Raw genomic sequence first — 12,574 nt, 5'->3', positions numbered from 1 at the left:
GAGTTCATCAAGCAAAATCAGGCCAAACGCTATTATTGCATATAGGAACGGGAGATGGTGATAGGGAATAAATCCACAATTGGAGAAAATATTGGTGGTTTCCTTAATTATTTCTAAAATACATGTTGTGTTAGCATGTCAGCTTCTTTACCATCGCCTATTCAGTTCCCCCAACTCACTAGGGCATACAGACTCACCTAACTAGGGGAAAACATGTACCATCCTTGAAAGGTCAGTCTTAATCTTGTGGGTAATCTAGCTCAGTTCAATGGTTCTACAATCCCTTGTGGGCAGTGGGACTAGTGCCTAACTTCGCCTGGGCTGCATCGATTTTAGCACCTCACAAATGCATTTACTGACAGTGAATTCAGCCTGATAAATGCTGCCTTGCAGATCTTCCCATTCCCATGCCTGGTGTTTTATGTGCAGAGCCACACCTTCGCCACTGTTTTATGCTTCGTGCTGTTGACAGCACCCAGAGGCTCCAGTCAGGATCAGGCCCAGTCTTGTATCACTGCAGTGCTCTCTGGCTCTCGCTGTCTTCCCAGAGGAGTCTATCCTTAAGCTCCATAATGAGGTGTCACATCTGGCAAAAATCATAAAAGGAGCCTAACTCCCCCCTCCCTTTCTGAAACATCTCATCCCTGAAAAGTCAGGCTTTATCCTTTGAAAAAAAAACCAAACAGAGTTAAACTCAAGCAGGGTTTCCAGTGATAAAGAAACGAGATTATTATTATTATTATTATTATTATTATTATTATTATTATTATTATTATTATTATTATTATTATATTTGCAGCTCTTTTCCCCAATTGTTACGATTCTAGGATTTTTATGCCGCCATTCTCTCATGGCGGTTCCGGGCGGTTTTCTTTTACTACCCACCACAGCGGTCCCCAAAAGCACCTGTGCAAAGATCCCAGGCAAGTTAGGCCAGGGGTAGTCAAACTGGGGCCCTCCAGATGTCCATGGACTACAATTCCCATGAGCCCCTGCCAGCAACCGCTGGCAGGGGCTCATGGGAATTGTAGTCCACGGACATCTGGAGGACCACAGGTTGACTACCCCGGAGTTAGGCAAGCGAAAGCCGCAAGATCTTCTCCCTGCCAAAGGAGAGAGTCCCCCCCCCTCCTCCGATTGGGAAGAGCCTCTGTGCCAGGCGGGCGCTTCTGGCCGCAGCCTCCCCTCTGAGGGCGGCATTTCAATTTGACCTGGCAGGGCTGGGCGGTTACCCCCCCCCCCCCGCGACGCTTCCTTGGCTTCCAAATGTGGGGCGGGCGGGCAGGGGGGGGGCTTTCGTGGCGGGCTGGGGCGGCGCCCTTGGGGAAGGCGCTCTGGCAAAGCCTACGTGACTTGCCCGGGGTCCGAGCTTGGCGGCCCGCGGTCAAGTTTCGGGTCACACAGAGCTCTGGGTCTGCTCTGGGAAGCCCAGCGAGGCCGGTCGTGCATAGCACTCGGGCGGGGTGGCCAGGGTCGCCGCGGAGGCCGGCAGGAAGGCAGCGGTAGAGCCCCCTCGGAGCGGCACTCGCCTTGGGATCCCCACTGGGCCGCCGCCGCCGCCGCCCGCCTTGGACTTGGAGCCAACGGCGGGGGCCGGTGGAACAGGTTTCCACCCCCTCCGAGCCGCTGGGGGATTGCGTCAAGGTTGGCGAGGAGGCGCCTCCTGGAAATGAATTAACTTCCCCAAAGGGGGGAAAAGAGCGAGCGAGACCCAGCCCTGCGAGCGCGGCTCCCTCTCCGCTCGCGCCTTCTCCTCCTCTCCCCCCTCCCCGCTCTGTTTTGAAATGGGCTCCAGCCGCTGCCTCTCGCCAGGGCTTACTCGCCGCCTGCCCGCCTCGGCTGTGCACCGGCCGCACGGAGAGCGCCTCGGCCCCCCTCGCCCCGGCGCCGGCGTTTAAGGCCACCCCCTCCCACCCCAAGGGCAGCCGGCCCAGGGCAGCGGGGCGGGCGGACGGAAGGGGGAGAGAGCTCGCCCAGCGCGCCCTCGCCCTCTCCCTCTCCGGCGGGGACGCGGCGGCGGCGGCCGGGGGTAGCCTGCGGCTGAGCGGGAGACGATGCGATGCCGGGGCGTCCGGCCGAGCTCGGCAGCGGCTGCAGCCCTCGCCACCGCCGCGGCGAGCTGCTCCTGAGCCCGGGGCGCCGAGGGACATGCTGCCGCTCCTGCCGCGCCTTTCGCTCCGGCCAGGTGAGTCACGGGGGGCGGGGGGGGTCGGCCGTCGGGCCGGCCAGCGGGCCGGGCAGGTCAGGGCGGCAGGCAGGCGGGCGGGCGGGCGCCGGGAAGGGCGAGGGAGCCGCCTAACGGGAGAGCGGCAGCCCTGCAGGAGGGCGAAGGCGGCGCCGCCCAGGAGGAGCCCGAGCGCGCCGGAGACTTCGCTGCCATGCGGGCGGCCAGGCGGGACTGGCTCGCTTGACCCTGGCCGCCTGGCGGTGCCCGCTCCCGGCCACCGGCTTCGTCCCTCCGCTCAGCGCAAAGGCGCCGGCACGATCCTTCCGCTCCTGCACGGACCATCCGCCCCCAACTTCGCCGGGCTTTGCGCGGAGGGCCTGGAGGCGAGATGCGTCCCATGGGACACCGGTGGCAAAGCCACGGCGAATCCCATTGCCCGTCGCTCGGCCCTTAGCAAAAGTGTGCGGGGAGGGGGGGGCAGCTTCCAGGCCTGCCTCGTTGGCTGGAAATGCCGCTGGGCTGCTTCACACGTGCGCGCCGGCCGCTGGGTGCCTGGCTGGAACAGGGAAGCGTGGCGCGTTGGAGCCGGCGGCGCGTGTGGACGCGGAAGTTCTGGTCGCGGGCTTGAACCCGGGAGGCGAGCCCAGATGCTCGAGGCTGGACCTGGCGCGCTTGGGTGCCCGTAAGGACCACGGGAGGACGAGGCTCTTTCTCGGATGTGCGTTTGCACGTGCGCGGGTTTTTTAAGTGTGGGCGCATCGTCGCGGCGGTAGGAAAGTCGGGGACTGTAGCGGGGAGGGGCGGGTGAAGTGCGATCGCATCTTGCAAACAGGTTTCCGTTCTGCCTGGGCACCTGGGCTTTCCCCGGGATCCCGAAGGTGTAGGGCGTGGAAGAAGCCCCGGGCTAAACTGGCTTGAAGGTGGGAAAGGCTCTCCTTCCTTGGGTGCCCCTTGCGATGAATGCAGAGGCTTTGGGTGGGGTGGGAATTGGCCGGAGACAGACTTAAAGGCTGGACAGCTGGGCTGGCCCAGTCTGATCAGTCCTGGTGAAGCTGAGTAGGGTCAAGCTCATAGGGGGAGAGACCACCCAGAAAATAGGGGGTTGCTATGTGGCGCAGAGTGGTAAGCAGCACAAATGCTGTCTGAAGCTGTCTGTCCATGGGGTTGGGAGTTTGATCCCAGCAGCTGGCTCAAGATTGACTCAGCCTTCCATCCTTCTGGGGGGTAAAACAGTAATGACTGGGGAAGGCCACCCTGTATTGAGTCTGCCAAGAAAATGCTGGAGGGTGTCACCCCAAGGGTCAGACATGACTCAGTGCTTGCACAGGGGATACCTTTACCTTTATGTAGAGGCAGGCTGGCTCTTTCCTCAAAACCCAAGGGAGAGGTTGCCATAAGTTAGCTGCATTTAAGTGGCACTTTAGACCTGCGATTCTTTTTTAAATGTTACATCCTTATTTTTTAATACAAATTTCACAGCCTCATTGGAGGTATGATCCCTTATTCCGGGAACTATTTGTCTCCATTTGCGTGTTTATAAACTTTGGATTCTCGGTGTCTCATAGCTAAGCATAGAGCGTTGAAACTTTACTCAGTAGCCTATGGAACAGCAAAATGAGCTTTCCCTGGGCTGCTTTTTCTTGGGGTGAATTTAAGGCGCTACTGGAAGGAATCCTGAGGTCTTTCAGGTGAGGAATCAGAATGGTTACAAGGCTGGACCAGAGAGGGATGAGCTTTTCCCATTCTGCCGAGGTATAATAAAGAAAGCGCCCTACAACTTTGGCGTCTAAGAACAAAAAAGGCACCCTGCTATGTTTGCTTGTAAGTCAGTCCCATGTCTGCCAGTTAATGTTGGTTCCAGAAACTCTACTGATTCTGGTAGTCTTCTTTGCTCAAGGTTTTAAGATTCAATGAAAAATACTTCCAAAAATAAGAGATTATCTGTGTAGAGTGTATATTAGGAAGGAAGAAGTGTTTCTACCTATAAGGGTGAGGAATGTAAATTTTGGTCGCAACCTTTACTACCTGCAGTCCTCATTAATTCAAATCTACCCACTTCCCTAGATATGTAATTTCATGTTCAAATAAGCACCTAGAACATTTTCTTCTCTTCTGATGGAAACTCAGACATTTGCACAAAGGGTATAATTTCCCCCCCTCCCCCCCACCCCGCGTCAAAGGTATGCACATTTGTGCTGTTGGGATAACCTTCAGCTGTCAAGGTTAGCAATGGCTTGGTAGGGGAGGTTTATTTTTGTCTTACTTTGGGATTAGTCTCACAGGAAAAGAAGCCCCGCATTAGAAAGGCTGCAGTGTAAAGAAGTGAACTGAAAGATGAGCCTCCATTCCTGTTTGTAAGCATTCAAGGAGCCCTACAATGAAATGGTGAAATTAGATTGTACATTGAGTTGATAAAAATACGACAGGCAGCCTTGGGGTTGGGAGTGAGGGCAGGATGTTAAGCGCAGTTGCCCAAGATGCCCATTGAGTTAACTGGCCATTTGGTTTTCCTGCAGCTGGATTGCATCCAATCTGAAAACACTGTATTAGAGCAAATGTACAAAAATTGGAAAGCACAGGCATTAGTGACCACGATTTTACCTGAATGGTTGCTAAGGAATTAGTTCCCAGCATGGAATTTGCATCATTGTTGTGAATGCAAAATGAATTACGTTCTTTAGTCCACTCTAGTAGCACACCTGTTGCAACCTAAAACCTTGCAGTTCTCACAGGTGTGAGATGCTGTTGGAAGTGCAAAATAGCTAGGCTATATTTCCAAGTGTATTGTTGTCCGGTGTCTCCCTTCCATATTTAGGCATTCACTAAACCAGATTTCCCTTGGATCCCTATCCCAAATAACCTCTTTTTGCATTGAGTTATTACCATTGACTTAAATGGGTCTTGCATTCAACCAAGGAGGCGTAGGGTTGCAACCCCTGGTGTCTAGAGAGAGTTGTGCAATCTGGAGCCAGAAAAGGGGGAAGGGAGATTCAGTATTGTGTTAGCCAGTTTATTTATTACAGGGTTTGTACTCAGCCTTTCTTCATGGTTCAAGGTGTTTTACAAAAACAGTTAATGCGTTTTTCTGTTAAAGTCAAAAATAAAATAGCAGATCCCAAATTTCTTGACCCTCCACCTCTGCATGTGGTATTTGGTTTATTTGCTATCAGAGAATGTGTGTGTGACAAGTACTTTTCTGACTTTACTTAGGACTGCAGTGTGAATTTCTCGCCAGCATGTGCATCACAGTAACTCAGTTTACAGTGCCCGGCATGCAACTGAGCCATACCCCCAAGCCAGCATGTTTGCCCTAATTCTCCTGTCTTTTTACCTATAGTTTTCTTTGCCTTATTCTTTCTAACCTAGTTGCCTCAGATCGTGATTCTTCCAGTTCAAAACACTTAGTTTGCCAAGATTCGATTTGCTTATAAATTCTAGCAACCAGCAAATACTTCCTCAGTAATAACACTCCTGTGAGGTTATCACACCTTTGTTAGCCTTCCAATAAGCTCCCTCATGTGTCCCCCAAAAATAAGATAACATGTAAACATGGCTAGCTAGTCCAACAGTTGTGCAGCTAAATTAACAGAAAACATGGTGATGGTATTCTACAGGGACATAAAAAGTCAATTCTTGAAAGTAGCTATTCAGTTGGTTGGCATAAGGGGGGGAACCCTACAATTCTTGCTTGTGCAGATGGTCGCACTTTCTTTGATCCTCTTAGATGTCATTGTTATCTCTCCTGCAATTTGTTGTTGTTTTGGTTGCTATTGCTTTTTACCTTTTTGTGTATGTGTGTTGGGGGGGAGGTTATTTTGTGGGTTATCCCAGTTAGTTAGGATCATGTAATGAATGGGATAATGTCACATCTTGATTGTCTGATGACATCTCTAAGGCAGAGTGGAGGAAAAAGGAACAATAGGTGAACATTTTTTTGCAAGCATTGCGCCCCCTTCCCCTCAAAAAAAGTCATTAAAGTAGAGAGGAACTTTTCAACACTGCTGAAATGAATAGCCGTATCCTTACTCAGTGCATCTGGTCTAGTTGCATCCTCTAGTCAGTTTCTTAAACTGTTCCTATGACACCTTAGTTCCGTAGACATTTGCTAGTGCATGTTTGTTAATATCAGTAATTGCTGGCAAAAAATTTCCTGGAAAACAGAGCAAATATGGTACCTAGAATAGCTATAGGATAGGTGGATGTATGTGATCTGGAAATGTTCTTAAGATGTTAAGTAATTATTATCTGAGATTGCACATTCTCTTATTTACTTTTCTATTACTGATTTGAAATATTTTAAATCCTTTAATATTTTCCTTTTGTATTGTGATGGCCTATGGCTACATGCAATAAAATCTGACTTGACTTGAACTACTCTACAGTTACAGTAGTCATCCATTGTTAAACGTTATTGAACATTTTATTTTCATTCTTCACTGTCATAGGACAAAAGTGCCTTGCTGATGCTCACATAACCCAAGTTCCTGAGCTGGGAAATCAGCATGGCAGTAGTCCCATGATGTAAGGATGTAGAGTAACATTGGCCCTGTCCAGTCTTCCAAGCATCCATCAAAATAACATTCTCAGGAGATCACCCCAGTATCGTTGTTCAGCTTGTTCCATAGCTGAACTGCTCTAAGTTAAGAAGTTGAACAAATTTAGAGTCCAGTGGCACCTTTAACACCAATATTATCATAGAATCATAGAGTTGGAAGGGGCCATACAGGCCATCTAGTCCAACCCCCTGCTCAACGCCCAAATTATACAATATTGTCTCTGAGGAAGTGTGCATGGACATGAAAGCTCATCCCTTGAACAACACTTTGTCGGTCTAAATTTGTGCTGCTGCTTCAGACCAGCATGGCCACCCACCTGAATCTAAGTTAGGAACTTCGTTTTCATGTTTTGTTCTTGCTGATTAAAATAACTGTTGCTTATCCTATGCAGTCTTATTGTAGAGCGTGTAAATCTTTGGACTGGATCTAACTAAATCTCTTGCTTGTCAAAAAGAGAAAAGGAGGTCCATTTTGACCACCAAAAAGTTTATGCTGGGAGTTGAGAATAGTACTGTACAAAAGCCATGTGGGACAGCTGTCGTTAAGAGGGGAATTGTGAGGTTGGGTGATCTCTATTGTCCCTCCACTTAAATGTTTGAAGAATGGCAGAATGTTTCCATTCCCCTTAATCCAATACTCCCAATTCCTTCAGCATTTCCTCTTAGGCATTGTGCTGTTTTCCAAAGCTCATTTCTGTGTACACTCGCACTGTTTCCCGTTCTTTTGGACCCTGAGAATCAGTACTTCCCAGTTCCAGCCAGTGACTCCACAGCCCTGTCACACACTCTTCAGCAAGTTATTTTAGTGAGAGGCTGGTGCTCACCCAGCAACACAACATTGGACCCAATCACACAGTTTAACATGGTTCAACCAGTTCTTTCTTATTAAAAGCAGACTCTGGGAATCTTCGCTGGGCTTGCACATTAACAAGGAACCATCCAGCTTTCCCACACTTGCACTGGGAATTCTGAAGAAGCCATGAGTCAGAATTTATTCTCAGAAAAATGGAACAGATTACTGTTCTCCTTCATCTGTTGTAAGAAGGTGTAAGTTTGCAAAGACTGCAAGTTCCGTGACACACAGCGTCGAATCCTGATCATTGATTATATCTTATTAACTATAACTATGAAAAGAGGTGATCCCATGCATCCTTGTGCAATTGTAGTCCTCGGATTCTTTTTCTTGGACAAAATCCAACCTGGGAAGTTGTTCTTTTCCAGGTCCAATTTCGGCAGTTGAATCGATGGACTGATAATGTCGCTCAATTGTACCCCCACGGAACTTGTCATACTTTCACAGATTTGCTTTGTAATTGGCTCACTTTACATCCTAAACCACTCCAGCCATCCAACTGTGGGCTGAGGGCAGGCAGATGTGGTAGGAGAAGAGCCAGCACTATTAACTGGGAGAATCAAGGGCCAACTTGATTTGATTTACAGCAAGTAAGGATTTGCATTGGCTAGGAGCAAACTGCAACTGATGGGACAGAGAAGGGTCAGGTCTCCTCTTTCTATGCTTCCCAGTATTCTGGGTGGGGGTATGCTAGTTCCCAAGACTTGGAACTGTCAAGTTGTATGCTGTCTACGCTCCTCCTTGCCAAACATTGACATGGTCAAGGGTGCTATGCTATGTAGCTAAATAAACATATCTATTTTCCAAAGTTGGGAGATCTTTGGGACCATGATGTAGGTACTGTACCGAGTCTTGCTGTGAGGAACTCTTCCTTCATCCTTCAGATGATACTGGCCAAAGCTTTAAAATGTGATACCTGCACTGATACCATCACTAGAGAAAAATTGATACCTATGGCAGCCAACACTCTAGGGCCCGAGAAAGCCCATTCTCATGATCTTCGGAGTGAAGTAGGTGAAGCCACGCCACTACCCAGCTGGTGGCCAAATGGGCTAGAGAGGGCTCCTCAAGAGCAACAACCTCATGCCTGTTTTGAAAAGTTGGAAGGTTGTTGGAAAGAGTTAAAGATAGGTGGTAATGTGATAATCCCTTAAAACAGCCTCCTCATGCCAAGTTGCATGGGCTTGCTGGTTTTCTTCCACAGCCCACTGGCAAATGCCTAACCCCTGGTTAACACCATTTGCTATGGAGGACAATCTCATGATAACTAATGTGACCACTGCTGCTTGAACCTCTGACATCTGTAGCATTCACGAGAGTCTGTCTTGTGCCTTGTTAAATAAGGCTTTTTGTGTCCCTGGGGGGCCACTGCACATGGCCACTGCTATGGATGCCAGAGGAAGCTTGAGGTTGATTTAAACAGTAGCCATCATGATCTTCCAGAAATTGAGTGGTGGTATGTTATGAAATATAAGAGCCTCTTGTGGCGCAGAGTGGTAAGGCAGCAGACATGCAGTCTGAACCTCTGCCCATGAGGCTGGGAATTCGATCCCAGCAGCCGGCTCAAGGTTGACTCAGCCTTCCATCCTTCCGAGATCGGTAAAATGAGTACCCAGCTTGCTGGGGGGTAAACGGTAATGACTGGGGAAGGCACTGGCAAACCTCCCCGTGTAGAGTCTGCCATGAAAACGCTAGAGTGCATCACCCCAAGGGTCAGATATGACCCGGTGCTTGCACAGGGAATACCTATACCTTTACCTACGTTATGATATGAGTTGAATGGCAAGTCTGATATGATGAGGAGCAATTATACCAGTACTTCGCCATTTCCCAAAGGGGTGCCATGGATCAGTTAAGCATTTTTGGCTTGTCAGTTTCACTGTGTGGATTGTCCCTTGCTCATTTTGCCTTGACGTGATCCTACTTTCGCCAAGCTCACTGAACAATTTGGTAAGAACTCAACTGTGTACCCGTCTAGGGTGGTATCTTGACCAATCTGAGTATAGGTACCTCTTCCAGTGTCCCATCCGTGAATAACGTTGAGCTGTTAATTAATGTGGTGTTAGCAGCGTATCTCTGCCATGTTCAAACACATTTCAGGAGCAAATAGGTTGTTTCATAAAAAAAGATTCTTCCAGGTCTACCTAGCTATTACGGGTAAAACACATTCTGATTGCAGGCTTTCAGTTCATCGCAGAGGGTACTTATGCAGAGTACTTATTTTGATAATGACAGAGAAGTAATGTGTGAAAATAATTTAGACATCTGTGTGGGGAAGGTAAGCTGAAAAGACATTATTTTGGAAAAAGATTTTCGAAAGCGAACACATTGCTTTATACTCTCACAAATAACCGTAATTTTATAGCTGTAAACATTCATAAGAAGCTAAGTAAAACCATTTGACAAATAACGCAAGAAATTCCGCAGACAAGCATTTTATCAAAAATGCAAAAATCCTCAATAGGCTTGCAGTTTTAATTCACGTGAGTCATGTGAGGTCACAACGTGGCATCTCAATAGGTTTGCACTTTTATTTTAAAGGCAACCAAAATTCAAGGCAAACTTACTAATAGTGATAACGATGGAAAGAAAAAAGACATTAGTAAGAAAAGTCATAAGAGGTCGCATAATATCGTGCGACTTGGCATTTTTTTTTCTTTTTAAAAAAGGAGACGGTAACCAGAGGCAATCATTAAAATTGCAAGGAAATGTGGTTGAACTTTAAACTGCTGGGGAATTCAAAGTCTTTGCCCTGTAACCAGTTCAAATGGCAATGAAGAAGAGGGCACCAACACCTGTCCTGGTGGAGCCAGGTAGAGCTTTGGACCAACAAGGCTTCTGATTGGTGGATTGACTGTGCAGATTTTTAAGAACATTGCTTTGACAACAGCTGCCACCTCAACACAAGGATCTTCATTGTGTGACATGAAGGTTTGCTGCAGCAGCGGTTTTGTGATTCTGTGTCCTAGAACAGCCATTTTCTGGCAGCCATTTTCTGGCTGTCCCGACCCCACTATGTCAGAATTCAGACTAAAAAAAAAAATGTTGGGGCTCCTCAGCTTACTAATAATGAACAAAGAAGAAAATGAAGTCCCTAACATTTCAAAAGATGTATTTATTAAAAATGCAGTCTTTTGGCACTTTAACCGCTGTCCAATTACTTGTTTGAATGACCTTAATAGATGATTTTTTGCACTGTATTTGTTGTTGCCTGACCTGAGTCATGACTGCAAGCCATATAAATACTCTACATGAATACTGCAGCCTTTTGTGAACTAGAATTTACTTTGTCCTGTGCATGGAGTTCATAACTGAAATGGGTTCTGGTTCATGAAGCCTTATACCACAATAAATTTCCAAGTCTTTAACGTGCCATAAAACTCTCTCACTCAGATCCTGCTCAGCGTAAATGGTGGCGGACTGTAATCAGTGGTCTTCCGGTCCCTTCCTCTCCTCAGTCCAGTTTTTGGGTCCTGCTGAAATTATGCTCTCTTGGGTCAAGGCACTGAAGAAACAACATGTGGACCTTTGGAGTGAACATCATTGGACCTCCTTCTCCACCCCCCTTAGTAATAGGGGGCAGGAAGGGGATTTTTCCACCATGTTGGGATGGATTCTAAGTCTTTTAATGGGAGTTTTAATGGGGTTTTAAGACTTTGTGACCCACCACGAGCCATTTAGGGAGTGGTGGGAAATAAATTGAATAAATAAATAAAATAAAGTCAGTTGCTGCAACACGAGAGAAAGATCAACCTCCACAAACAGAAAGGGCCCTTTGGATCTAAGCCTTTGTTGTGACTGCAACAAACTCCTGATATCACAAACAGACCAAGTCGTTAATGGCAGGAACAACCTATGGCCAATTTCTTGTCTTGCACATGTCCCTCCTCCAGTGGTGTAAGAAATCAAGACCGAAGATGGAAATTCCTTAATGAGAATGGCATGATCAACTGAATGCAGAAGTCTTGTATCCATGTAGTACAGGGGTCCCCAATCTTTTTGAGGTTGTAGGCATCTTTGGAATGTTGAGAGAGATTGGTGAGCACCGTCCCAAAATGGCTTCCGAGGAAGCAGGGCCAAATCACAAATGCTCCCTTGAGGAGGTAGAGCCAAACAAAATACCTCCCTCATCACACCCTTGCGAAGAAAGAAATTCTGAAGGGGGTTTGGGAGCACACACTAGGAAAGCCCAGCTGCTTACCAGTCCTCATCTTCCAGCGGAAAACTTCCTTTGAATGAGGGAAGCCAATAAGTCCTGCATAACAGTGATCCTGTTCAGGATTCACTTCCTGAAAAACCGAGGGAAGTACTAGCAGGCACCATGGTGCCAATGGGTGCCATGTTTAGGTGATGTCGTTCTGTCTTCTGAGGAGCTCAGGGTGGCATGCACTGTTCTTCCTACTTAATTGATCCTCACAACTGACGTTGAGCAGGTGAAGAGGGTGGCCTAAGGTCACCTGGAATGCTGCAGGGCTGAGTGTGGGTTTCAGTTTGGCCCTCTCAGATCCTAGTTCAACATTCTGCCAGACTGGCTCCAGCTCATGCGATGTAGAATTAAAGGTAAAGGTAAAGGTATCCCCTGTGCAAGCACCGAGTCATGTCTGACCCTTGGGGTGACGCCCTCTAGCGTTTTCATGGCAGACTCAATATGGGGTGGTTTGCCAGTGCCTTCCCCAGTCATGACCGTTTACCCCCCAGCAAGCTGGGTACTCATTTTACCGACCTCGGAAGGATGGAAGGCTGAGTCAACCTTGAGCCAGCTGCTGGGATTGAACTCCCAGCCTTATGGGCAAAGCTTTCAGACGGCTGCCTTACCACTCTGCGCCACAAGAGGCCCTGATGTAGAATTACTCTACAGCTAATTTCAGACTTTGCAAACCACATAGGAAAAGAGGGTGGAGACATGTGAAACGGACAGTTTACCAGCATCAAACTTGTTGCCAACTGAATTCTGTTCATGGCACAAGGAATGGATCTGTTTGACCCAATGGGTTTCCCA

At 48.0% G+C, this 12,574-nt stretch overlaps 1 protein-coding gene across 3 annotated transcripts in view; it reads left to right on the top strand.

Moving 5' to 3' along the window:
- Positions 1–12,574, top strand: part of SULF2 (sulfatase 2) — a 349,962-nt gene that overhangs the window by 217,955 nt on the left and 119,433 nt on the right. The window contains exon 1 of one of the 3 annotated variants that reach the window (XM_077335557.1): positions 1,689–2,185. The exons of the other annotated variants lie outside the window; for them this stretch is intronic. The gene's annotated coding sequence lies outside the window, so the exon portion shown is untranslated. Of the gene's footprint in view, positions 1–1,688; positions 2,186–12,574 lie in introns of those variants that run through there. 3 annotated transcript variants of the gene reach the window in all.

This window comes from Paroedura picta, chromosome 4 (genome assembly GCF_049243985.1).
Source record: "Paroedura picta isolate Pp20150507F chromosome 4, Ppicta_v3.0, whole genome shotgun sequence".
In the NCBI taxonomy this organism is placed as follows: domain Eukaryota; kingdom Metazoa; phylum Chordata; class Lepidosauria; order Squamata; family Gekkonidae; genus Paroedura; species Paroedura picta.
Note: the sequence above shows the minus strand (reverse complement) of the source record. Positions and strands in the feature narration are given on the sequence as shown.